Source organism: Protopterus annectens, chromosome 2.part1 (assembly GCF_019279795.1).
Source record: "Protopterus annectens isolate FY-2018-M chromosome 2.part1, PAN1.0, whole genome shotgun sequence".
Classification (NCBI taxonomy): Eukaryota; Metazoa; Chordata; order Ceratodontiformes; family Protopteridae; genus Protopterus; species Protopterus annectens.
The window spans coordinates 932,932,075-932,959,305 of record NC_056729.1 but is presented as its reverse complement, the minus strand read 5'-3'; the positions used below and the strand labels follow the sequence as shown (position 1 = coordinate 932,959,305).

General features: G+C 42.4%; 1 protein-coding gene across 1 annotated transcript in view; it reads right to left on the bottom strand.

The window, feature by feature from the left end:
• NEK1 (NIMA related kinase 1) overlaps positions 1-27,231 on the bottom strand; it is a gene marked incomplete in the record, with an annotated part of 3,475,820 nt that overhangs the window by 1,228,693 nt on the left and 2,219,896 nt on the right.

Sequence of the window (27,231 nt, the reverse complement as noted above, 5' to 3'; positions counted from 1 at the left end):
ATCCAAAACATTTTCTGTATGTATTATTCATACAATTTTCATTTTTTCTATATAATTTACTCCTATCCTTTTCTAAACATCCCACTTCCTGTTAACATCTCTGTTAAAATATTCACTACTTCAAGTACAGCTATTTTAGATTATGATTTCCATTTTCTAGTAATTTCTTTTTTTGGCAGCCACCAGAATTAAACTAAACAAGGCATTACTATGTCCAGGAAATTCAGATCCTGTTTAACCATTCAAAAAATAATTTCCTTATTTACACTCAGTTGCTTGCCCAGTATTCCAGAGGGAGTAGTCTGTAGGGAATTTTTATAGTCTGCCAACTCACTGCATTCAGAGTATATACTCCCATGTACCTTCTTCTTCCCCATTATACCTCCAACATGTTTCAGCTAACAATTTTTCCACAGGTGGACAGCAAATGTTGGAGGTGTGACAAGAAGGAAAGGGGTAATTGGGAACATTTTCTGGGAGTAAGGTGAGTTGAGAGACTAAGGATTCCCTGTAGAATGCAATGTCAGAGAAGTTGGGTGGGCAGATTGGTGTGAAAGATCATTTTTCTGAGCTAGGATACTGAATCAAAATTGCCTAGACATGGTAAGGCCTTGCTGTACCTAATTAAGGTGGCTGCCAAAAATGCAATTACTAGAAAATGGAAATCAAAATCTAAACCAACTATACTAGAAGTAGTGACTATAGTAACAGAGATAAACTGGAAAGAAGATCTTTAGAAAAGGGAAGGAGCAAACTACATAGGAAAAAATGGGAATTGTGGAAATAATACATACAGGGGAGGAATGAGGTTTAAATGAAGGCAGGACTTAAATTAGCTTTGTAATGTTTGACTGAAAATGATTGAGTAGATTATAAGTGATGTATAATGTTCCAAACTGGGAGTGCATCAGTATGGTTTGTGATGTAAAATGCTTGCAACTAGGATTGTGTCAGTGTGGTTTGCTTTCATTTATATAAATGTATGAATGCCTATGTCTTAAGTGATGATTTAATAAAGATGTTTCTTGTTTATTAAAAAAAAAGGGGGGGGTCAGGAATTTAATAATTTATGTAATGTTCCTTAGGTTATATGGTATATATATATATATATATATATATATATATATATATATATATATATATATATATAGCAATATATGTAAAGTATAATGTTTGTAAACATGAACTTAATACAGTTTGATTAATTTTATAGAAATGTAAATGTGCCTAAGTCACAAGTGATAATTCAATAAAGGTGTTCATAAAAACTTTCATCTGACAGAGGAAAACTTCTTTGAAGTCTGACTGGGGTATAGAAGTATCTATGAAATCTTATCCAGGCAAAATCCTAAATCACCTAAATTTTGTTGCATACTTGGGAGTCACACATATGTCCTCCCATTATTTCTTTGTGAATTGCATATCTAATATCTTCCTGATCTTCTCTGACCTGTTCTGGCAGACTCCTATAGTTATCAAGCACTATTTTGTATGCCATACTAATGTTCCTTTTTGAAACAGCAGCTTCTTTTCCAGATTCAATTAAAAACTCCATCACTACAGGTCTTTCATTTAGGATTCCCCTATCCCCTTCTCTTTGTCTATACTCTGATATAAATCCCTGATACGGAAGGCAATCACTAACATGTAGTCCAAATGTCTTCTTGGTCTCTTCCATTACTATTACCAATCCCTCTCCAGTTACTTGCTCCCAGCACCTTGGATCCTCCAATAAATTCCAGCCCCCTCTTGCTTATTCTCTATTCCCTTAATTGCACTCACCCCCTCTCTGCAGAATCTCAGTTCTCCATTCCCATGTTGACTTATTTCTTAGTATACTTTCTAATGCTTTATAAATTTTATATTCTCTCTACCTTTTTAATTTCTCCAAATCCTTTGGGTTTCTAATACCATGACGGGAATGGACCCCACTCCTAAGTCAAAGTACGATTAAAGTTCATGAAATTAGTATTGTTTCAATCTTTGATGTTAGCCAGAAGTACTCTTCTCAGTAACCGCAATGTGCCCAGTAATGACTCCTTCTGCAATTCACACAGGGTTACATGGATTGGTAACATATCTAAATGCGATTGTAGATTCTTTTTTATAAGACCAGTTGCTCCTACTACTATTGGAACTGTACTGTCTGGGTATCTCTCTCTCACATTGCTGTCATTTCTGCCTGCAGATCCTGATATTTTATGACTTTTTCTTTCTCTGTACACAACACACAGTAATCACTGGGTGTGGCAATTTCAATAATCAATGCTACTTTTGCCTTCTTTTCTTGGACCATTACATCTGGTTTTCTAGTATCTATCTTTTGAACTGTTGGTAATGGGTGATTCCATGTGATATAAACTTCACCGTTTTCTATGATGCTTTGTGGCTCATGTTTGCAGTGTTTTTCAACCACTTCAATACTATAATGTTTGCACAATCCCCAGTGCAACAGTCTTGCCACATTATTATGCCTTTCAGTATACAGTTCTTCTGCCATTTGTATGTCACAACCAGCAACGAGGTGTGGGATTGTTTCCAATTCAGATCCTACATTCATCTGTTTCTCCCACATGTTCAATGGACTTTGTAAACCAACGTGTACACAGCCCACTATCTTGGGCTGCCAAAATTAACCTTTCATCTCTTGGTTTGAATGTGCCTCTCTGTAACCATTTCTGCATTTGTTCCTGATCAACATGATGTTCTTCCAGAAGTTCTCTATACTTGCAACTATGTTTATGCATTTTCCACATTTCTTGCCTTCTTCTGATTTTTATCTACTCCTAGTTTGATTTCCATTCCAGCTTGATGCCAATATGGTTCTGCTAGATTAAGTAAGTCATCTTAGGATTTATTCTCCTCATGTTTCTAAACTTTGACTACGTTTGGGTCTTTTGAGGTCAGCAGATATGTATAGAGTCCCACTATAGCATATATACATGTAATCAAATTCAAGGAGGTCCATCCCTTATTCAGAACAGGGAAAATATAATCTTGGTATACACTGACTTTTATAAATCATTTGATGAGCATGGAGCATCCTTGTTTTCCTAACTAATCTATTCAAAACATGTTTTGGGGCCAGCAAATCACTCCAAAAAAAAGAAGTTATATCTTACCATAACATTCCATCTGTGTTGTCGATCTTTACTAATCTTTGACAGTGGGCTTGGTTCCAAACATTGGAACCGACTCAGCCATTTACTTCAGCTCACGCCTTTGAAACTCTCGAGCCAGGCACTACCCATAATGCTCCTCTCAAATTACCTCAGATCGAGTTTGCCCAACAGAGTGACCGACAGAGAAGCAGGAATTATCGTCAAAATAATAGACATAATAATCAGAGACCAGATATGTGTCCTTAATATGAAGCTAGCTATGGAAAAAAAATTCAGTCCACTAGGAGTCTCAGGTTGAGGGAAGGAGGGTGGGGATGTCAAGGATTAGTGAAGACTGACAACATAGATGGAACGTTATGGTAAGACATAACTTCTTTATCTGATGTTGTCAATCTTCACTCAATCCTTGACAGTGAGACAGAGTCCCCAGCTACTTTAATCTTGGGAGGTCTCACAGAAAGAATATTCCTAAGCACCATCGAGCTAAATGATGCTCATCCCCTCGAGACTTGATCCAGTTTGTAATGAGTGATAAAGTTGTGAAGACTGGTAGAAATGGGTGAAGGTTGCCAGCCTAGTCAAATAGAATTTGGTACATTATTCTATCATTTGTAAACACTGTGAACGGCTGAACTTAAAACAATGTGGCAACGCTGTAAAGAAAGCCAAGTCAAGCATTCCTTGTTGGTCCTTTGAAATTTAAATTATTTCATGACTGCCTTTGTTGTTTACAAGTTGGCTCCAGTCCGGCTAGATGAAGGCTTCCTGCCTATTGTTTTAAGGCTAAAGTTAATGACCAGAATTTACATGTGGAATGTCCTTTATTGCACTAAGTGCAAAAGAATGTAAATGCAGTTTATGTCAGCCTGGGAAAGCCAGGAAAGTGTAAAAGATGATGTAATGTTTAGCAGAACTGATGTTTCAATTTAAACAGTAATAACCAGAGATTATTGAGCATTTTTGTCTGACTATCCAATTCACAGCACTGCTTGTTGCTCTATGTAAGTAAGTTATTTTAGAAGTGTGTTTTCTTGTACGCTGGTAGAAGGTAAGAAAAGTGGGAAAAGTGGTCACAACAAAACTAAAAAAATAATCCGACCACTGTATAACACCAAACGAGCAGCAGTCCAAAAATACACCGACCAAATATTGAATCCAGATGTAGATTTAATAGAACCACTTGAACACGAAAATGTGGAACACAAAAATGCTGTACAGTAGATAATTGCTTTCGTCTGTCTAAATCCAGACTTTATCAAACCAAAAGTGTTTTGGTAACCAAAAGGGTGTTAACAATATCGTTGTTACATTCCAGTATCACCCAGTTTTTATTCAAAATATCTCTGACCTTCGTACTAAATGATCCAAGAGTGTGCACCACCCCCCATATAGACTCATAGTAGCTGGGCAAAATAGCTCTACCCATTCAATGGGGATTTTTGTGGACAGGTTGGTTAAGGGAGCTTTAAAAGCAGTTACCCACGTAATTCAAAATTCTTGGAACTTTTTAACTAGGATCAATACAGAACATTTTTCTGAGGTTACCGGCTTCTAGACTATTGATGTGGTCGACTTATTTAGTTCGATTCCACATAAGGAAGGGCTTGAACTCTTCCACGTGGCACTAGTTGAGTACTCCAAATTGAGTAACACCACGATTAATTTTGTAATGGAAGTAATGGAAATTATATTGTACAACAATTACATTATTTTTGAGAATGAACATTTTAAGCAAGCTAAGGGTGTGGCGATGGGGTCTAGCTGTGCCAACTTAGTAATGGCAAGATGGGAAGTTCATCATGTTTTTGGTACTAGGTTTAGTCAAGAATGGTGCTTGTATGGATGCCACCTTGATGATATTTTTATTTCATGGAAATGTAATAAGTCTATGGTAGATGAATTTGTTGAACACATTAATGGAGTGTGTCCCTACTTTAAGTTTACTCACACTTATAATATAGACAACATTAATTATCTTGATGTTAATATAACCAGAGATATGGATTTGGGAATTTTTACCTCAAAAGTGCACCGTAAACCAACTTATTCAAATTGTTTTTTGAGGTACAATAGTCAACATCCTCATTTTGTGAAGAGGAACTTAGTCAGGGGACAAATGATTACAGGGGCCAGAATGTGTTCTATGTTTGATAATTTTAAGAGAGAACTAGGTACATTGATACAGATGTTTACAGCAAGAGGCTACCCTGACACTTTGGTACATGACATAAGTGTCAAAGTATTTGAAGGCTGGGGGTCCAGATTTAAACCATTGCTTGGGCAGGATAACCCCAACTTAGGACGGACTTATGAGACATCTTTGACTAGTGAGACTCCCCATGATAGATTGAAATTTTCACATACTATGTCTGTAGAATTCAGATAATTTAGTACGAAGGTCAGAGATATTTTGAATAAAAACTGGGTGATACTGGAATGTAACAACAATATTATTAACACCCTTGGTAATTATCCTACTTTTTCTCATAAAGTGGGTAAGAATTTAAAATTTCTATATGAACACCCTATTAATAAGAAGGATGTTAGAGGAACTAGACCATTTGGGAAATGCAATTATTGCACTTATATTTTGAACATAACAGAATTTTTTGTAGGAGATCCCCTATACAGAGTTAGATTGGCAGGGGGTAATTGTAACACCTGTGGATTAGTTTACTTAGGTGTCTGTACAAGTTGTAAAGGATATTATGTAGGAAAGGCAGAGAGATCCTTAAGGAAGAGGGTATATGAGCATTTATATGCCATTAGTACTCAGAACACTAACAACACACTCTTTAAACACACCCTCATTTGTTCTGATTTTTCTGGTTTCAAATTTAGCATTTTAGAGGTGATTACAAAAAACTTCAGGGGAGGGAATTGGGCTAATCGAATAGAAGTAATGGAGTTGAAATGACAGCTCCATTTAAAAGCAAGCCAGCCCCCTGGATTAAATGAACATTTATCATTAAAGCCTATTTTGATTGAAAGGGCTTCTAAGTTGTAATGTATGTTTTACTACTGATTTTTAGTAATAATTATTTTCACACCATTTTTAGTTTGGGTTTTAATGTTCTACATTATGTATTGTGGGTGGTTTCATGATGTTGATATGTCTTTAAATCAATTAATTTATTTTATATAATTTAATTAGTGTCCTTATTTAAGAGTATGCATAATAAGCACTTTTGGTTTGATAAAATCTGGATTTAGACAGACGAAAGCACTTATCTACGATACAGCATTTTTGTGTTCCACATTTTCGTGTTCAAGTGGTTCTATTAAATCTACATTTGGATTCAATATTTGGTCTGTGTATTTTTGGACTGCTGCTGGTTTGGTGTTATACAGTGGTCAAATTGTTTTTTACAGCTAGAAATATTAGACTAAGTGTTTTTCTGTGATGTCAGAACTGTACTACTGATTTTTTTTTTTTTTTTTTTTTTTTTTTTTTTTAAGTATTTCTGTGTGATCTCTGAACTTTTGACTAGCACTTAACTGTGTAGTAGAAAGTATTGTTTTATGGTTTTAATTATTTATTGTTAAATATTTTAAAACCTTTTAACTGTGGCTGGTTTTGTGTAGTGATAAGTTAAGCTCTAAGAGTACATTGCATGTATATAAGGATCCTGGATCCGCGGTGGTGGTGCTGTGGTAGCATTGTCGCCTTACAGTAAGATGCTGTCCAGTTTGATTCTCAGCTAGAGCGTCTTCTGTGTGGAGACATGCATGAACGGGCGTACCTTCGTTGAAAGTTGTGCGTCAGGCCTGGCAAGCCGGTACGTAAAAATCAACCGCCAATCATTAGCGGACCGGAGTTCCGCTGTGGCGACCCCTAACCAGGAAAAGCCGAAAGACGCAAACAAACCAGGTCACTCTAATAAGCCATGAGTTTAGTCACATCTACCAACTGGATAATAATATTGCACAGTAATAATTGGACACCCCTTTTAAGGGCCTTTGAGTAGCTGATAAGTATTAACTGGGGGGTGGCAATAATTACTACCGTATAGTCTGGGTAAAAGGGGCACAGCTGGAGAACCTGCGCCAGCCTTCCCCAGAAGTGTCTGTGTGGTTGTATAAACTCTTATCTTAAGTGTGTGTGTCAGCTACTTGGGCAGGGACACTAAGCACTGGTTGGACAAAGAGGGTGCTGGAGATTTTAGTTTGCCCAGCTAGGCTGAGCTCTAGACCCTATAGCTATGCCAGTGGGGAGTCTTATTGGAGATCTGGGCAGCAAGGGAGCAACTAGCCCCAGACTTGACTGTGATCTGTGTGTGCTCTTAAGGGAAATTGTGCTTTACTGTGTGCATTTGTTATGCTTTCCTCATATATGAGACGCTCTCTCTGGTGTTAGTGGCGAGGATTGAGGCTCCTTGATTGCTGGGCCAGGGCACGGGCGTCACATATTAATTGTTTGGCAGCAGTGGGATATCCACATCACATATTAATTAGTTGGCAAATACTAACTGGCGTGTAGTGGTGTGGGTAGAGTGAATCCTGTAGCTTGTGTACAGTGAGCTTTAAAGGTGTTTTGTACTCTAAAACAGCCATGCAGTGAATACTCACAGTTCAAATCACAATTGTTTTATTTCTTTTGTTAGCTTAGTTAGTCAGGGTGAGCAGACAGCATGCCAGCAGAGGAGTATGGAAAGCTGACAAGGAGCCAGCTGGTGGAGATGTGCCAGGCTAGGGGACTGGTGCATGGAAACCTTACTACGGCAGACCTGACTGCAGCCTTGGTTACAGCTGCATCAGAAAACAGCAACCAGGACGACAAACAGACTGGCAGTGAAGATATAATTCCCTTGGAGAATGGACAGCTCAACCTTTCTGCAGTGGACTTAAAAATCCAGCTGGAGCTAAAGAGACTTGAGTTGGAGGCCAGGCATTTGGAAGTAGAAGCAGTTGAGAGACTGATGAGTCTAAAGGCTGAGAACGAGAAACTGTTATGTCAGCAAGCTGAGGAACAAGAGAGGCAGAGGCAGCATGAGAAGGAGATGCTGACTCTTCACCAGAGTCATGGAGGTAATGGGGAAGGGAGTAACTGGACCCCAGAAGCACAAAAGGTCAGTAAGTTTCTTCCACAGTTTAAAGAGGGGGATAGTTTCATTCATATATTTGAGAGGGTATGTAAACAGTATGAAGTTGACCAAGGGCTCTGGGTATGGTTCCTGACCCCCTTACTCCATGGCAAAGCTGTAACTGTTCTGTCCAAAATGTCTGACATTGCATGGTTTGCTTATACTGCTGTAAAGAAATGTCTTTTAGAACTGTTTAAGCTAACACCTGAAACGTATTGGAAAAAGTTTCATGAGCACAGACACAAGGCAGATGAAAGTGTGTGTAATATGTTGCTGAATTGAGCACGTATTTCCATATGTGGGTGAGTGGATGTCAGGTCACCACTTTTGAAGGGCTGGCAGACCTTCTGGTGAGGGAACAAGCCCTTAGCACTTTGCCTGAGGACATGAGGATCTGGTTAACTGATAGACAATGTGCTACTTCAGATGAGTTGGGGAAGAAGGGAGACCTATACCTGGCAAGCAGGGAAGCCCTGCACAGGAATGGGACCCCCAGTACTGCTCATGGGTCTAAAGGAACCCATGTTGGGTAGCACAGACTGCCCCAACAGAATCGGCCAGTAGCAGGGGAAGCCACTAGTCCAAGTACACAACCAGGAGCTAGGGTTAAATGTTTTCAATGCAACCAGTGGGGCCATGTGGCATACAGGTGTTCACAGGGCAAGGTGGGGAACAAATGATGAGGGAGCCAGTAAGTGGGTAAGACAAAATGCCAATAGTAGGTTGTCTTGGAACAACAACAGTACGAAACTACCACCAGAGGCTATATCCTGTTGTAGTGAATGGCAAAGAGGCTATTGCCAAGAGAGAGACAGCCTCTGATATAACCATTGTAAAGCCTGCAATGGTTACAGAGGAGCACTAACTGCCTGGGCAGTCTACTCTAGTCAGGGCTTTAGGAGGGATCCCATTCCAAATACCTTTGGCTAGGGTTCACCTTGACTGGGAGGGTGGAAAAGGAAACCAGCAAGTAGGTGTGTTTGAGGATATACCTGCAGATGTCCTGATAGGGAATGATTTTGTACCCTGTGCTTGTGCAGTTGCATGCAGTCAAGGTTGGAGACAAGCATGTAAGTCTGGTAGCCTGGGGGAGACCCAGACAGACTGCATACTTGCAGCCAGGACTAGTGAGATGGTTACTTCAGAGAGGGAGCTACTCTCTAGCAATGAGACTGAATGTGAGCCAAAGCTACTTGTGGGTAATGTTGGTCCCTTGGGCAGAGTGACTGCAAAGGTAGAGGTGAGTAGTAGTACCCAGGCTGACAGTGAGGTACCACTGTCAGGGTATGCCAGACTTCCTGTGGAAGGGGAGCTGGGAAGGGTTACAAGGAGAGACTTGAGACAGGTTCAGCTCTCAGACCCTACATTGCAAAGCCTGAGGCAGGTAGCTAGGGAGGGACCGGATTCTCAAGGAAAGGGGGAATCTGTATACTGAGACAAAGGGTTACTATACAGAGAGCAGACTCCTGAAGGAGGGCTAGAAGGTGAGAGAGTACAGCAGTTGGTACTGCCTAGAACTTACCATCTGGCACTTCTAGACATAGCCCATGACATTCCCTTTGCAGGTCATATGGGCATAAAACGTACAAACAGGTGTATTATGCAGAACTCCAATTGGCCTGGCATTTCCAGAGATGTAACAGGGTACTGCAGGACCTGTGAGCAGTGCCAAAAGGTAGGCAATGCAGGAGACAAGGTGACAGCTCCTTTGATGCCTTTGCATGTGATTGAGGAGCCATTTCAGAGGGTAGCTATGGATATTGTGGGTCCTCTGAGTACCCCAAGTTCCACAGGGAAAAAAGTATATCCTAGTGGTAGTGGATTATGCTACACAATACCCTGAAGCATTGGCTTTGTCCTCCATTGAGGCAGAGAAGGTGGCAAATGCTTTGTTAGAGATTGTCAGCGGGGTAGGTTTCCCAAAAGAAATACTGACTGACAGAACTGCCAATTTCACGTCAGACCACTGGCTTGTCTGTGGAAGTCCTGTGGGGTGAAGCACATCCCCAGACTAATGGTCTTGTTGAGAGGTTAAACTCTACAATCAAGTTCATGCTACAGACATTTGCAGATCAGTTTAAGAGGGAGTGGGACAAATATATTCCCCATCTGTTGTTTACTTACAGAGAGGTTCCCCAAGAATCCACAGGTTTTTCACCCTTTCAGTTGCTGTATGGGCATAGGGTGAGGGGACCTCTAGATTTAATTTAAGATGAGTAGGAAGGCGAGTGCTAGTCTCACAAGGAGTCTGTTGTGGCATACATCCTAAATCTCAGGACAAGGCTCAGGGAACTCATGGGCTTGGCCCAGAAGAACCTGGCAGAAGCCCAACAACATAAAAAGGTGTGGTATGACAGGAATGCTCGAGCTAGAGACAGTATGCTGTGGGGCAGCAGGTAATGGTTCTCATTCCTGTCAGACACAACAAACTGCAAGCAGCTTGAGAGGGACCCTACAAGGTGGTAAGTGATGTTAACTACATGGTGGAACTGCTAGACAGACAGCAGGGGCACAGGATGTACCATGTTACCATAATGAAACCTTACCATGATAGGGAGGCCCTTGTGCTGAGCATTTGCAGTGGATTGCAGGAGGAGTCTGAGGGAGATCTGGGGACTGATCTAAGTGAGGCTTGGGAAGACACCTCAGTGGAAGGAGTAGCAATGTCCCAGCAGCTATCTCCTACCCAGGTTCGAGAAATCTGAGCAGTGTCGCAGGAATTTGGGGACATGTTCACTGGGAAACCAGGGTGCACCCACCTGGTGCAGCACCAGGTGGATACAGGACCCCAAAGGCCTATTAAACAGGCCCCTAATAGGGTGCCTGAGAAAGTCAGACAGACTCTGAGGGAGGAGGTACAGGCGATGTTGGAACTAGGGGTGATTAAAGAGTCCAACAGTCCCTGGGCCTCCCCAGTGGTGCTGGGCGAAAGAAGGATGTCAGCACCAGGTTCTGTGTGGACTACAGGAAATTAAATAGTCACATAGAGTTGGATGCTTACCCCATGCCTGGGACAGATGAGGCCCTAGAGCAACTGGGTGGGGCTAAGTATCTTACAACCACTGATCTTACCAAGGGTTACTGGCAGGTGCCCTTGACTCCCAGTGCTAGAGAAAAGCCAGCCTTTGTGACTCCTTTTGGCTTGTATGAGTTCACAAAGATGCCCTCTGGGATGAAGAATGCCACAGCGACTTTCCAGAGGCTGGTAGATAATATCCTAGCAGGAGGGTTTGCCCTTGCTTACCTAGATGATATTGCCATCTACAGCCATTACTGGCAAGAGCACCTTCAGCATGTCATGGAAGTGCTGGGCAGACTACGGAGGGCAGAACTGACCATTAAGCCGAGCAAATGACAGGTGGGTATGGCAGGGGTCTCCTACCTAGGACAGAGTGGGGAGTGGTAAGATAAGGCCAGAACCTGCCAAAGTGGAAGCCATTCCAGCATGGCCTGCACCTCTTACGAAAAAGCAGGTGAGGGCATTTTTAGGGACAGCAGAGTACTACAGAAAGTTCATCCCCAGTTATAGTACTATAGCTGCTCCCCTCAAAGACCTGACAAGGAAGAACAGGCCAGATAAGGTAGTGTGGGACCCCAGCATGTAAGCAGGCATTCCAGAAGCCTAAAGAAGCTTTGGGAGGACCCCCTGTGTTAGCCAGTGAAGATTACAGCAAATAATTTGTTGTGCAGGTGGATGCTTCGAACCATGCGGTGGGGGCTGTACTTAGCCAGATTTCTTCAGAGGGGAAGAGCACCCAGTAGTTTATCTCAGTCATAGGCTCTAGCCCAGGGAGGAATGCTATGTAGCTGTAGAAAAGGAATAAGTCTAGCCATAGTGTGGGCACTGCAAAAACTTCAGCCTTATCTGTATGGAAGGAAATCCACTGTTATGACAGATGACAACCCCCTAACATGGTTAAACAGAGCCAGCCAGCAAAATGGCAAGTTGGTAAGATGAAGACTGGGTTTGCACGCATATATGTCAGTGCAGCACCACAGTGAGGTTAGCAATACCAATCCAGATGGGCTCTCAAGACAGGGAATGGAGTGAGGTACACTCAGACTTGACCCTCTCTAGCAGCGTTTCTCAAGGGTCACTTGAAAAACTAGCTTGAGTTCCCCGGGGGGGGGGTGAAGATTGGTAGAGATGGGTGAAGGCTGCCAGCCTAGAATGTGAAGACTGGTAGAGATGATTGAAGGCTGCCAGCCTAGTCAAACAGAATTTGGTACATAATTCTATCATTTGTAAATACTGTGAAATATTGAACTTAAAACAATGTGGCAACATTGCCCTCTGCTGTAAAGAAAGCTAAGTCAAGCATTCCTTGTTGGTCATTTGAAATTAAAATTATTTAATGACTGCCATTGATGTTTACAGGTCGGCTCCAGTCTGGCTAGATGAAGGCTTCCTGCCTATTGTTTTAAGGCTAAAGTTAATGACCATAATTTACATGTGGAATGTCTTTACTGCTCTAAGTGTAAAATAATATAAATGCAGTTTGTCGGCCTGGGAACACCAGGAAAGTGTAAAAGATAATGTAATGTTTAGCAGAACTGCAGTTGCAATTTAAACAGTGAGAACCAGAGATCAGTGAGCATTTTTGTCTGACTATCCAACTCACAGCACTGCCTGTTGCTCTATGTAAGTAAGCTATTTTAGAAGTGTGTTTTCTTGTACATAGCTAGAAGCTAGAAATATTACACTGTTTTTCTATGATGTCAGAACTGTACTCCTGATTTATTTTAAGGATTTATTTTAAGTATTTCTGTGTGATCTCTGAACTTTTGACTAGCACTGACTGTGTATTAGAAAGTATTGTCTTGTGGTTTTAATTATTTATTATTAAATATTTTAAAACCTTTTAACTGTGGCTGGTTTTGTGTAGAGATAAGTTAAGCTCTAAGAGTATAGTGCATGTATATAAGGATCCTGTTTAGTCACATCTACCAATGGGATAATAATATTGCACAGTAATAATTGGACACCCCTTTTAAGGGCCTTTGAGTAGCGGATAAGTATTAGCTGGGTGGTGGCAGTAATTAATACCATATAGTCTGGGTAAAGGGCACAGCTGGAGAACCTGTGCCAGCCTTCTCCAGAAGTATCTGTGTGGTCGTATAAATTCTTATCTCAAAGTGTATGTGTCTCAACTACTTGGGCAAGGACACGAAGCACTGGTTGGACAGAGAGGGTGCTGGAGATTTTAGCTTGCCCGGCTAGGCTGATATCTGGACCCTATAGCTGTGCCAGTGAGGAGTCTTATTGGGGACCTGGGGAGAAAGGGAGTGACCAGCCCTGGACTGACTAATCTCTGTGTGCTCTTAAGGGAAACTGCACTTTACTGTGTGTATTTGTTATCCTTTCCTCATATATGAGACGGCCTCTCTGGTGTTAGTGGTGAGGATTGAGGCTCCTTGATTGCTGGACCAGGGCACGGGCATCACAACAGGTATGAGGAGAAGACCAAGTGGCTGCTGCACAAATATACACAGATGCTCTGGCATGAAAAACTGCAGACATTGCCATTGCTCTTGTTGAATGAGCTTTAACTGTGCGTGGAAGTTGGAGCCCTTTTGAATGACAGATGAAAGTAATACAGTCTCCAAGTCATTTAGCCAAAGTAACCTTTGAAAATGGATTACCTAAAGAGAGAGAGGATAATGCGACAAATAATTGGTCAAATTTCCTAAAATCTTTTCGTTCTGTGAAGATAAAAATGTAATTGTCTGTGGACGTCCAGTAAGTGAATGGAGTATTCCCCTTTACTGGAAAAATTAGGGAAGAAGACTGGCTACTGAAGAGTCTGATTAATGTTAGATTCCGATACAACCTTTGGTAAGAAAAAAAGTTGGACTGGTCCAAAGGGCAACCCTATCCTTGTGAAACCTTAAGTAGGGAGGTTTGCAGAATAAGGCCTGAAGCTCAGACACTCTGATGGCAGATGTGATAGCCACCAAAAATAAAGTTTTCCAAGACAAATACTTTAAGTCACAAGTCACTAATGGTTCAAAAAAAGTCAGAGCAAGGGCCTGAAGGACTAAAGTTAGATCCCAAGGAGGAATTTGTTCTTTAAATAGAGGTCTTAACATCAGCAGTCCCTTTAAAAATGTTTTGCAAAGTTTGTGTGACATTAGAGTTGCGCCATCCAGTCTCATATGAAAGTTCAAAATTGCTGCTAGGTGAACTTTAATTGCTGATGCAGAGAAACCATATTTTTAAAGGACAGCTAAAAATCCAAAACCTTATGAATAGGAGATGTATAAGGGTCTAAACCATTGTTAAGAGTCCAGTTAGCACATTTTTCTCATTTACTTTGATACAGTTTCCTAGATGAAGGTTTGTGATGAGCCACAATGATTTGTTGAAAAGGGGAAGAAAGGGAAGGAAGCCTGTTAATCATGGGAATTGGAGAAGCTATGCAGTGAGCTTGAGATGTTGTAGATGTGGATGAACCATGCCCTCTGGATGAGCTAGCAGATCTGGAGATGGGTCCAGAATCCATGGTTTCTGAAGGAGATGAGGCCAAAGAAAGGCAAAATAAACTTGTCGAGGCCAGAAGGGGGCAATGAGGATTACTGGATTTTCCATCTTCTTGGCTTTCTTTAGGAATTGTGATATCAGGCGAGTTAGGGGAAAGGCATAAAGATGACCAGGGGGCCAATCGTGGAGAACAGCATCCCTGGGTGACTCCCACTGAGGGGAGATTAGGGCAAAATACATTCTGCACTTGTTCAGAGGAGAGACAAAGAGATAGCAGCAATGTTGGCCCCAGTGACGGAAAATCTTGTTTGCCACTACAAGATTGAGACACCACTCAAGAGGCATGAGAATAGTTCTACTCAGCTTGTCTGCTATCAGGTTGGATCTCTCTGGGATGTGCATTGCTGTGAAAAATCACCCATTGCCAAATTCTGAGGGCTTCCGGACACAATGGATAAGATATGTTTCCCCCGGTTCATTGATATATCAGACTACTGACATATTGTCCATTTGAATAGCTGCTGTCTCCAGAGGAAGGACATCTTGAAATGCTTGCAACGTTAATGGCATTGCCCTCATCTCTAGAACACTGATGTTCAAGGTGGCCTCCAATTGGGACCACATGCCTTGGACTGTCTTTCCCAGATAATGCCCCCCCACCCTATCTGGGAAGCATCCGTGGTCACTATGGCTTGGGGCTGGGGAAGAATGAATGAATGGTCGACCCAAGAGAATCTGATCAGAGTGCAGCCACCAAAGGAGATCCTGTCTGCAGCAATTGGTAATCAAGATCATATGAGACACTGGCAGGTGCATCAGAGACCATTGGAAAGCAAGTAACCATTGCAAGATTCGCATGTGATATCTTGCCAAGGGAACAACAGTGATTGATGCTGCCATACAGCCTAATGTCTGTGGGATTAGTCTTGCTGGAACCCTCTTGTTTCGTAAAATTAATCCAACATAGGATCTGATGCGTTGTAGTATTTTTGGAGGGAGTGAAGCAATTTCTGAAGCATTGTTTAAATGTGGTCAGATGAATTCTAATTGCTGAGAGGGTTGTATTTTGACTTTTCAAAGTTTATTGTTATGCCTATACATGTGCAGGGGTGGAGAGTGTAATCTCTTGTTCGTTCTAACTGATGCCTGGTGGTAGCGATAAGGAGCCAATCATCCAGGTAAGGAAAAACTCAAAATCCTTGCAGCCTGAGATGAGCTGCCACCACTGCAGGGCAGCACTCTGAACTGGAAAGGACTGGCTCCCAGCTGGAAGCACAGAAACATCCTGGAGCTCTTGTCCATTTTTATATGATAATAAGCATCTTGCAGGTCTGCAGAGCACATCCAATCACCTTTTTCCAAAAATGGAAGTATCAACTGTACCAAGGCCATCCGGAATTTGGTTTGCTGAACTGGTTGAGATCCAAGATGGGTCTCCAGTCCCGTTTTTTTTGGGCACTAAAAAGAACATTGAGTAAAACCTGGATCCTCTTTGGTCTGGTGGGACTTTTTGGATGACTCTTTTGTCTAGCAGTCTTTGACTTTCTAAGAGTGCTGCTTCCCTGTGACTGGGTGGTATGTCTGGAAATTTTTTCTGGGATGTTGGGAGAAATTATAGTGGAACTTTGTAACCTCTGGATTTTATTACCTGCACCCATTTGTCCATAGTTAATGCTTGCCAGGCAGACTGGTGGTGAGAAAGTTGTCCCCCGACTGCATCCAGAGGAAGGCAATCAGGCCCCCATTCAGGGGTGCTGGTAGGAATACCGGAGAAAAATTCGCTGAACCCCTGGGTTTGCGGTCCATTTCTGCCTCTGGGGTGATATCTTCCATTACTTCCCCCTCTGCCCTGGGGAAAGTCTTTGCCACATGAATCCTGGAAAGACCCTTTGGATTTTTTTTAAGCCATAGTCTCCCAGTTCTCTCGTTCCTTGAGTAAGGCCTCTGAGGAGTGGAGAAACATATGTCTACAGCAGAAAGGGTCTTGCCATCCTTTTCATAGGTGGGTACTAGGCTATTAGCCCTAGGGCCTATAGAAGCCTAGCCAAAAATGTACCCTGGCTTTCGCCACCCAAGAAAATTATTTTCCTGTGCCCCTGTCGAGCAGAGCCACAGAAGTGATCACTGGGGTGAATTTCCTATTTCCCATCCAATCATCAAGATTTTTCTTGAAGAGTGCTAATGAGGAGCTCTGTTTGACAGAGTGTCTTTAACCTTGGAATCAAAGAGAATAGATCAGTCAAATGAAGCTTTGATGAATGACACTTTAAATGGCTCTACAAAGTTGCACAAGTGCATCCAGGAGTGCCTTCTAATGGCTATGCCTGAACCCGCTGCTCTAGATGTCCCTTCACCTGCATGAGCAATCAGTCTCATAGACGAGTTAGAAATTGCATCAAGGGCTGCTAGCTGAGAGGTAACTTTGTCCAATACCCCTTCAGCCACTGCTCCTGAGAGGGTATCTGAGAGCTCCTTGATCAGATCCCCATCCCTCTGCAATCTTGTAAAGTGCACCATATAATTTATGGCCCTGACAGTGAAGGTCGTTGAAGCATAAATGTGCTTCCCAAATCTATCCAAAGTCCTAGACTCCTTGTTAGAAGGATGGACAGTCAGACCTTGTTCAGCAAGTTCTCTTTTCGTGGCTGTTGCTATGACCATGGCATCAACAGGTATTCCTTTGTACCAGTTTGGTTCATCCTTAAGGGCTGGATAAGATGGGATCAGGCCTCTTGGGGAATGGCTCGATGGCATCTGGCATCTTCCACACCTGCTGAGTGATCAGTTTAATGAGATCTTCAGCAGGCAGAGAGATCCAAGAAGTAGAGGGCTGGGCACAAAAAGCCTCTCGGTATATAGACTCCAAGGAAGGTTGGATGGGGGACCAGCCACCCCACTTTTTCAGGATGTCTAGGATGTCCCCAAAGGAAACATCATCAGGGGGTGACCTGGCGGAACCTTGCCCTTCATCAAAATCAGTATCTTTGGTGACAGACTCCGCCAGGGAGTCCAAGTGCTTCCTCTTGCACTTCTTCTTTGCAGGAACTTTCTCAAGAGGACGATGCAGGGAAGTGTCCGAAGAGGAAACCATCAAAGTGGGTCTATCCTGGGACGTTTGTGCCCTCTGTCCCGGGGATGAGATGGATGGCAGCTCAAGTCAAGGGAATGTAGACAGCTGTCCCAACAGGGATGGCAAAGACTGAGTCCCCAATGGAAAAAGCTTCTCCATGATTCAAAAGCCCCCCCCCCCCCCATAGAGGGATGGGAGCCCAGAACTGAAATAGATTCCTTTGCAACCAGGGTCACACCCTGCACTGAGGAGCTGACCTCTGAAACAGAAACCTGGGTCAAAGCTACAAAGGCCGAAGCACTGAGGGACATGGATGGCTCTGAAGCCAAAGAAACCGATCCATGCACCTTGCACCAGGCCAGACAGCGATGACCTTTGGGGAGGCCTCCGGGTGCTGAAAACTTGGAGGAGCTCAAGGCAGCTCTCAGAACCAGAGAAGAGGATGCTACCGGAACTGAGACAGTCTATGCTGGGAATGTCGGAACAGAGGGCTCCAAAGACTCAACAGGAGTTGGAGGAGGAATGGGAGATGTCATACATTGGCTGGTTCCGATAATCAGAGTTGCTAGGAACAGAGGATAATCCCCTTGCCGTCAGAAGCTGATCCACCAGTCTCAAAATATTAGCTTCTGAGAGACTCTTAATAGATCGAATTGAGACAGTCTTAGGAGATCTAAGGGATCTCTCACTTTGAAGAAGGGGCATGGTGGCCTGTCTTTAAAGTGTCTATATTATAGCAGCGAACGCTGTATAATCAACCCAAATATGTCCAACACCAAAATGCCGAACACACAGAATAGTGATTTTTTTCCCCCAGGGAAAAAAAATCGCTGTTCCATTAAAAAAAAACAAAAACAAAATAAAGTGGGGGGCTATGCCCCCCCCCCACACCCTCCCTACTTAAATATACCAACTCCGAGATAGCACCATAGTGGAGAAATGGCAAAGTCCCCAAAACAGCCCAGTGATTTTTCTCCCTGGGAAAAAAAATCGCTGTTCTGTGCTTTCGAGATTTTACCATTTCGAATAAAAATGGTTTATTAAACAGCATTCGCTATTTTAAGCGTTCGCTGATTTAATAGGAACCTTCTTTAAATGGGTCAAACGTTGGCAAATATTTAGTTCTTGGGAGCAACAACAGCTTTGACTGTTTCTGTACAGAGGATTCTGTGGGTACCAAAGAAGTCGCTGCAAGCACCGATAAAGCTGTAGGTGCTGAGTCAGATAAACCTTTCAGTGCAGAAGAACTCTTCGGCATGGAGGTCAGTCTAGAAACCTTCTTGGATAGTTCCGAGGTACTTGGAAGCAAAGCAGGTCTTTTCTTATTAGTGGAAGAGGAGGTGGATGAAGATGTACTAGCTTCAGTCCTAGACCCAGAAATGGCCTATTCGAAATCAGATTTGAGAAGTCCCTTTAAAATTAGTTTGTTCTAACGCTCAGTAAGAGTGTGGGTGGAGAACCCATGACAGACTGGGTAAAGTCCATATTCAGGAGAATTGTTCAAACAATAAACACATAAGGTATGCCATCAGAACTGGGCAATTTTCCCTGGCACTTGACAATTTTAAATCCAGGGATGCCTTTAGAAGATTTGACAGGCAAAACCTGTTTTTCAGCCATAACAGAAAAATTCGCAGATGCACACGCAGACACAGACACAGTTAAGTAAGAGGGATGTCTAGGAGTTTTTTTTTTTTTTAAACAACTAAGAGGAGATATAACAGAAAGAAACACCAACAATGGTAAGTAAGGAATACGTAAAAAGGTAAGAAATGTACCAGCAATGGTAATAAAGTGTAAGAAGCAAGTTAAATGTAAGTATACAAGATTAAGAGTTTTGAATACAGATAAAACTTACTTTGAAAGCCAAGGCTCAAGAGAAGGATAAATGCATCTGACACATGAAGCGACAAACGAGATCTGAGGTAATCTGAGAGGAGCATTATGGGCAGTGCCTGGCTCAAGAGTTTGGAAGGCGCAAGCTGAAGTAAATGGCCGATGTTGCATGAAGGAACAGAGAACATCGGCCAAAAAGGGGACATCTGCATGTACAATCCTCAGAATAAGATAGCTCCATGAGGAAAAAAAAACAGAGTAAAAAATGAGTCATCCTAGTAAAGAGAAAGACGTAGGGAGAAGGCGGGTGGGATAGAATATTGCAACATTGAAGAGAAGAACATCTATGGTTATGGTAAGATTTTACAAACTATTCTGTCCTTCAATTCAATGTTGCAGTATTCTTAACATATGGGAGAGTGCAACAGCTGAAAGGGAACCCAGGGGGGGGGGGGAGGAAGAAAGGATGACTAAGAAACATTTTCTACAAATCCATGCAGGACTGCCCTCACAAATCATGCCCTGGATCTGGATATATTATCCAATTTGTAATGCTTAGTAAAGGTATGAACAGAAGACCAGGTAGCAGCTTCCAAAATGGACTGCACATCCAGTCCTTTGAAGTAAGCCCCCGAGGATGCAACTGATCTGGTGGAATGGGCCTTAACAGAAGAGGATAAGGATCTCCCATGGTAATCATAGCAAAATACAATGGCCTTAGAGATCCAAGAAGAAATAGTTTGCTTAGAAACAGGTAAACCAGTGCCCTGGGATGAAAAGACACAAAAAGGTTGATCAGATTTCCTAATGGATTTTGTTTTGTCAATGTAAAATCTGAGCTGTCTATGTACATCAAAGGTATGTAGAATCCTCTCACTTGGAGATTGAGGATTTTGGAAAAAAGTAGGCAATTAGACAAACTTACTCAGAGACAACTCATTGACCACTTTTGGCATAAAGGAAGGATTAGTTCTCAAAGATATTCTGTCCTTGTGAAAAAGGGGGGGGGTGAAGCCATTAATGCCTGAATCTCAGAGACCCTTCTAGCAGAGGTTAAAGCCACAAGAAGTACTGTTTTCCAACTGCAAAACATTAGTGAAGCAGAGGCCACTAGGCCAAAAGGGCCCCAAGTAAGCTTCTCTAACACAAAGTTGAGGTCCCAAGGGGAGGAACTGGTTTCCTGGGAGGTTTCATATGTAGGATGCCTTTAAGGAAATGCTTATATTCTAGCCTGGAAGCTAGGGGGAGTTAAAGGCAAGCAAGCAGACAATGCTGAACAGTTGACCTTGATTAATGAATAAGAAAGACCACTGTTAATCAACTCACACGGGTAAGAAAGCACTAAAGGAATATCTGCCAAAAATGGGTCCTCTTTTCTCTTTTGGCACCAGAAAGAAAATTTTTCCACTTGGAAATATAAGATTTCCTAGTATTGGGTTTCCTGGCTTCCTGCAAAACCCAAAGCACTTCCTTAGAAAACAAGGGCCTGAAAGGAATCAAAAGCTGACCACCCACAAAGTCAATTGTAGAGTGGACAGTTGTGGATGAATCAGAGATCCCTTGTCTTCAGTGAGTAGGTCTATTCAGTGAGGCAACTTATAGTGATGGCCCTTGGCTAATTGCAATACAAGAGGAAACCAGTGCTATCTTGGCCAAAAGGGGGGGTCACTAGCAAGATTTTTGGTTTATCCTGTAGAATTTTCAACAGGACTTTTTGAATTAAAGGGAAGGGAGGAATGCATAAAGAAACATCGATAGTCGGTCCACCTTCCAAGTCTGAGGGTCAGGGACCCTGGCATGAAAAAGAGGAAATTGTCTGTTAAGAGAGGAAGCAAAGAGATCCATTTCTGGAGTACCCCACCAATAAACTAGATCTAGGAACACATCCATGTGAAACATCCACTTGTGGGATTGTGTCATAGATCTACTTAATGCATCTGCCACCAAGTTCTGAGCAGAACGGAGGTACACTGCTTGCAGTGACACTGTACTGAATAGCCAATTCCCATGCTTTGTTGGCTAAGTGACAAAGAAGGCAAGATTTTTGTACCCCCCGCTTGTTTATGTACCAAAGGACCGCAGTATTGTCTGTAAGAATCCTGAATGGTCCTTGTAGAAACACTGGATGAAAGTTCTTCAAGGCTAAAATCAATGCCCTCATTTCTCTGATGTTGACGTGCTCCCTTTTTGGAGAAGGGGACCAAAGGCCCTGTACCCTTCTGGCAGCAAAGGTTGCCCCCCAGCCTAAATCTGAGGCATCTGTGAAAAGTTGCTGGGCTGGCTGAGGTGTCTGAAGTGGTAAGCCATGATTCAGACAGAGTTATTGCATCCACCATCCCAGCTCTATTTTCACGCAAGGGAGAAGAGGAATCACTAAGGGATGAGCTTGCTAGGACCAAACTGTCTTCAAAAACCACTCGAACTTCCTCATGTGTAGCTTGGCAAAGGGCAACATGGGAATTGTAGAGGACATGAATCCCAGCAATCTCAGGAACTCCCTTGGCCATGATGGAGGAAAGGGGCAGAACAGACTATGAATGCTATGATTCAAAATGATTTTCCAGAAGGTAGAAACACCATCATCAAAATCTGTCCTGAACCTGCAGCCTAGGAAAATGAAATCTTGATTTGGGGTCAGAGTTGACTTCTTGAAATTTATTGTGAATCCTAAGCCCTGCAGAAAGGGAACAGCTAGGTCCAGGCATTGAAGTAGAAGGTCTGGACTGTTGGCCAGAAAGAGCAGATCATCCAAGTAAGGGTACATTTGAAGGCCTTTCAATCTTAAAAAGGCAATGGCTGGGGCTAGACACTTTGCGAAAACCCATGGAGCAGTGGAAAGACCACAAAGCAAGGCAAAAAATGAAAGTACAAAGAACCCACCAATAAACACATGAATTTCTCTGAACTGAGGGTGAACAGAGACATGCAGATAGGCATCCTTGAGATCCAGAGAAACTAGGAAAGCCTGAGGTGGCACAAGGGGAAGAAGAATTGCATAGACAGCACCCTGAAAGAAGGCATCACCAGGAAGGTATTCAAAGTTGAAAAGTCTAGGATGGATCTCCAAGGACTGTCTTTTCTTGGAACCTGAAACATCCTGGAGTAACCCCCCCCCCCTTCCTTGCTGGCCTTGGCTGGCAAGTTGAGTAAGTAACTGAGGAAACAGGTGCAGTTGATTGGTGGGTGGCTGAGGAATCCCCTGAAAGTGGGGGAAGAGTCTTCCAAGTAATAAAGTATCCATTTTATATAACTTGAAATCACCCAAGAATCCTGACTGACTTTCTTCCAGGCTAAAATGGATATAGAAAGGTGAAGAGATAAATGAGTACAACTTGGAAGATGAAGCCGAGCTCTGCATCAAGCCTTGTCTGGGCTGAAAAGGCTGTTGGGGAGAAGGGACAGAAGCAACAGTCTTACACTGAGGGGGCCTCCTTGAAGACTTACTTGGCCCAGTACCAGGAGGACTACAAGATGAGGAGCAAGCAAGTTTCCTGGCAAAGGGAGTCTTGGCAAGGAAGTTCCTATGCAATTTAGGAAATGGGGAGACCAGCAAGTGCTTTAAATCCTGGAGGTCCTTACCTTTTTCCTTCAGAGTCTAAACAGTTCCGCAGCCGCTTTGCCAAAAAGGGCAGAATGGTCCAAGGAAGCTTCAAGTAATTTGGTCTTGATATCATTAGGGAGAGCCTGGAGACGCAGCCAGGAATGCCTCTTGAGAACAGAAGAAGAATCTGCAGCTCTGAAGGAAGCTTCAACAGCATCATAGCTACATTTGATTGAATGTCTAGTTACTTGGGAAGATGCAGCTTCTAGATAAAGAGACAGTGACTTAGCATCTAAATCAGGTAACTGGGACAGGGCCTGAGAAAGCAAGGCCAGAGCATACCAAGACATATGCATTTGGTAATTAATGGCTCTGATAGGCAAGGTGGAAGAAGTATAAACATTCTTTCCCAACCTTTCTAAAATCTTACTTTCCTTGTCAGAAGGGAGTAACTTAGTTGAAGGAGCAATACGACAGGATATGTCAGAAGTAACAGATACACAGCTGGATCAGCTGAAGGACATTTAAAAAGAAACTTGCAATCCTCAGGGACCTTATAAAAATGATCAGGTCTTTTTGGAGCAGAATCTTGAGAGTCTGGGTTCTTAGAAGTAGAAGCAAAGGCATCTAAGAAAGCTGGAAGGACTGGAGGTACTGCTGATGGAGCAAGTGCCACCATCTGAAGCAGATCTTATATTCTTTGCTCCTCTGAGATCCAGAAAGAATCCCATTTAAAGAATTTTCTCATTTTACTGATCATCTCCCCAAAGGAAAGTTCTTCCACGGGTGAATCCCTCCATTAGACTCTTCCTTTGGGGAAGCATATTCTTTTATATACTTTTTCTGAAGAAGACCCCTCAAAGTCAGAATCCTATACTGGAAAAGACACCAACTACACAGTAGGAGACTCCTGGGAAGCAGACAGCAGAACAGGAGAAGAGGAAAAGGCAGGCCCTGAAATGGCTGATGCTGAGGTTGGAGGTCTCAAGGCCATCAGAGCCTTATTAAGACCCTGGAAAAAGGCATCCCAATCTGACAAAGGGGTGGAAGGGAAAGTGGAATCCCTCGTCTTCTGCTTCTTTTTTACATGCTTTTCTTGTGATGGAGAAAGGGCAGATGTAGGCCTTATGCCCAGGACTACTTTAGGCAGGGAAGCAGGAACAGTTTCAGAGTCCTCCAAAATAACAAGCCATGGTTCCCCCAAGTCGTCCAAACATGACATCTGTATTGCCTCAGACATGCTCGGATCCCCACTTCTGACGGCTTCCAATGCGGTACCTGCCAAAGACGTGGACCCTACCTCTGACCACACCACTGGGTTTTTATCAACCTCAAGGGGTATGTCAGAGAGAGAAGCTGCAGTCGAAGAGGATTTGGGTCTAGCTTTGCTGAACTTCCTCTTCACGGGAGGCTCAGAAGAACTCGCATAACCCTCCATCGCATCCCTAGCCAAAGGCCTAAGTCTCTGGTTTTCCAAGCAGAGATTTAAAGCCGGCAAACGACTGCGTAAAGTCTTAGGTACAAATGCCTGACAGACAGAACTGAAATAATGGTCGTGAGTAGGCCCTAAGCAAAACAAGCAAAGCGTGTGACTATCCTTATGTGGAATTTGACATCCACACCTATACTTGTCCTTTCTGGATGACATTAACAACGAAAAGCAGTAGCAACATATTAAATCCCCTATGGGGTACTTGTCTGTAGCTGTAAAGCGAATCCACAATACCCGATGGCAGACCGAATGGTGGTGAAAAAGTTCTGAGGACTGTACATGCGGAAGTCTCTTTTATGGACGATGTTCTCTGTGCCTTTGTGCGACATCCCATGTACAGGCAGTGGCATTAAGCTTTTGTATACAAGCCGGAAGTTGGGTCGTGGAGTGGAATACAACCCATATGTTAAGAATAATGCAACATGGAATAGAAGAACATCATCTGTTGCTGGAGACTTTCCTGCAGATTGGTTATACTTCATATTTATCTCATCTCCTCCTATCACAATTGTTAGTTGTTGAGCCTCATCTTTCTCTAACCTTGGTGTATTTGCATCTTCCATAATATTTCCATTTGTGTTTTCTTGACTTCTCCACTTCTCTGCTTACACAAGTTTTCATAAAATTGCTGAAATAATACCTCTACTGGATCTACTGGATCTCGGATTATTTCTCTTGTTATAGGCTCCCTAAGTTTAGCAACAACCTTTTCTACTTTGTTTCCTAAGTCATTATGCCAAAAGTTTTGTGCTCTGGAGTTATCAAAAAAAAGTTACCAACAGCAATTTTTCCAAACTTATGCAAATTATCCAGGTACTCTCTTCTTCTCTCTTTAGCACTCTGCAATTATGTCTCATTGTGTGATGTTCCCCTTATTTTTTTTTAATATTTTAACCTCTGTCAGCCCCCCTAAACAATTCGTATTACTTCTTAACCAGATCTTTTTCTCTTTTATTTATACCCTATTTTTAAACTTCTCTTCCATTTTATCCTACTCACTAGCTATAACTTAAGCACTTTCCATCTTCCCTAATAATTCCCAGATAATTTCCAATACCCATTCCTTAACATCCTTTGTTTTTAAAAGGTTAGTGGGAAGTGCCAGTGTCTCATCTTTACTTCATTATCCTGCATTTTTATCTTAGTAATTATTGGAACTTTATCTGAAATAGCTATTAAATGTATGTCAAAGTTCTCAATTAAATGCACATGTTCCTGTGAAATATAATTTATGTCTGGTGTAGCACAGTTATTGTACCTTGGTGAATAATATGTAAATTCTGAGTTCCTACTACTGAATTTACGTCTTTCATACCAAATGTTTTTAGAACTTTCCTCAGAAATCGACCCTCGTTTGTAATATTTTCCCTTCTAGCCCCCCATATACATCCTCACTGTTGCAAATCAAATTCTAGACCCCACCTACAACTAATATTCCCTACAGAAAGTTGATTTCTGCACAAAAAGTTTAAGCTCCAAAATAGCAGTTTTAGGTGGAATACAAATACATGCCAATGTAATAATTCTCATCCCCTGCCAATAGCCCCCATACTTCCACAAGTCTGCCATTATCTTTTTTTTTCCTCTTCTATCACTACTGGAGCTCCTCTAGCAATTAATATATGTACTAATTTTTTCCTTTGTCCCGGCGTAATATCCATCCTCAAATCCTTTACCAAATTTACATGATGAGTGAAAATTTCTTGAGTCACTAATGGTTTGAGGGACTACTCATGAGCCATGAGGACAGACCTACTTAGCCTGTCCATTAGCCAGTTAGATTTTCCCAGAATATGCACTGCCACTAGAAGATGACCAGAATCCAAGACCCACTGCCATACTCTCATGGCCTCTTTGAAAAGTTGGTAATACTTGGTTCCTCCATGTCTGATAATGTACTAGACCACTGACATATTGTCAGTCTGTATGTCTATCTCTCCTGAAGGGAAGAGGTCCTGAAATTCCTGTAGCTCTAGGAGGATAACCCTAATTTGCAGGATGTTGAAATCAAGGCTGGCCTCTGACTGATTCTAAATTCCTTGGACCATCCTCTCCTAGAAGTGAACAGCCTCACCCCAGAGAATAGGCATCTGTGGTTACTACTGAAGAAGATGGCAGAACAAATTGCTTTCCTGTGTGAAACAATGAGGATGTCAACCACCAGTTTAAATTACTCTTCCAGGAATGAGTCAGATGAATGGTGGCTGAAGGGAGGGAGTCTATTAGCTGTGACCATTGTGTGGACAACATGCACTGGAGTATCCTCATGTGCAGCCTGGCATAGTGGAATCAGAAGAATTGTGGCTGTTTTGAGTCCCAGAACTCTCAGAACTAGCACCACAGAGGGCTCCTGATAACAAATGCAAACTGATTTTTGAAGGGAGGATGGTCTTTCTGGGAGTGAGAAACACTCAACATGAAGCTGTGCCCAGTTGGCATCTAATAAAAACAATTCAATGGATGAGTATAAGCTGTGACTTTCCATAGCTAACAGAAATCCCAAGCATAGACAAAGCTGTAAAAAATCTCTAGTGCTTGGAAAGGATTTGTAAGGACTCTTTGGTTGTTGCACTTAAGAGCCAATCATCTAAGTTATGGGAACACA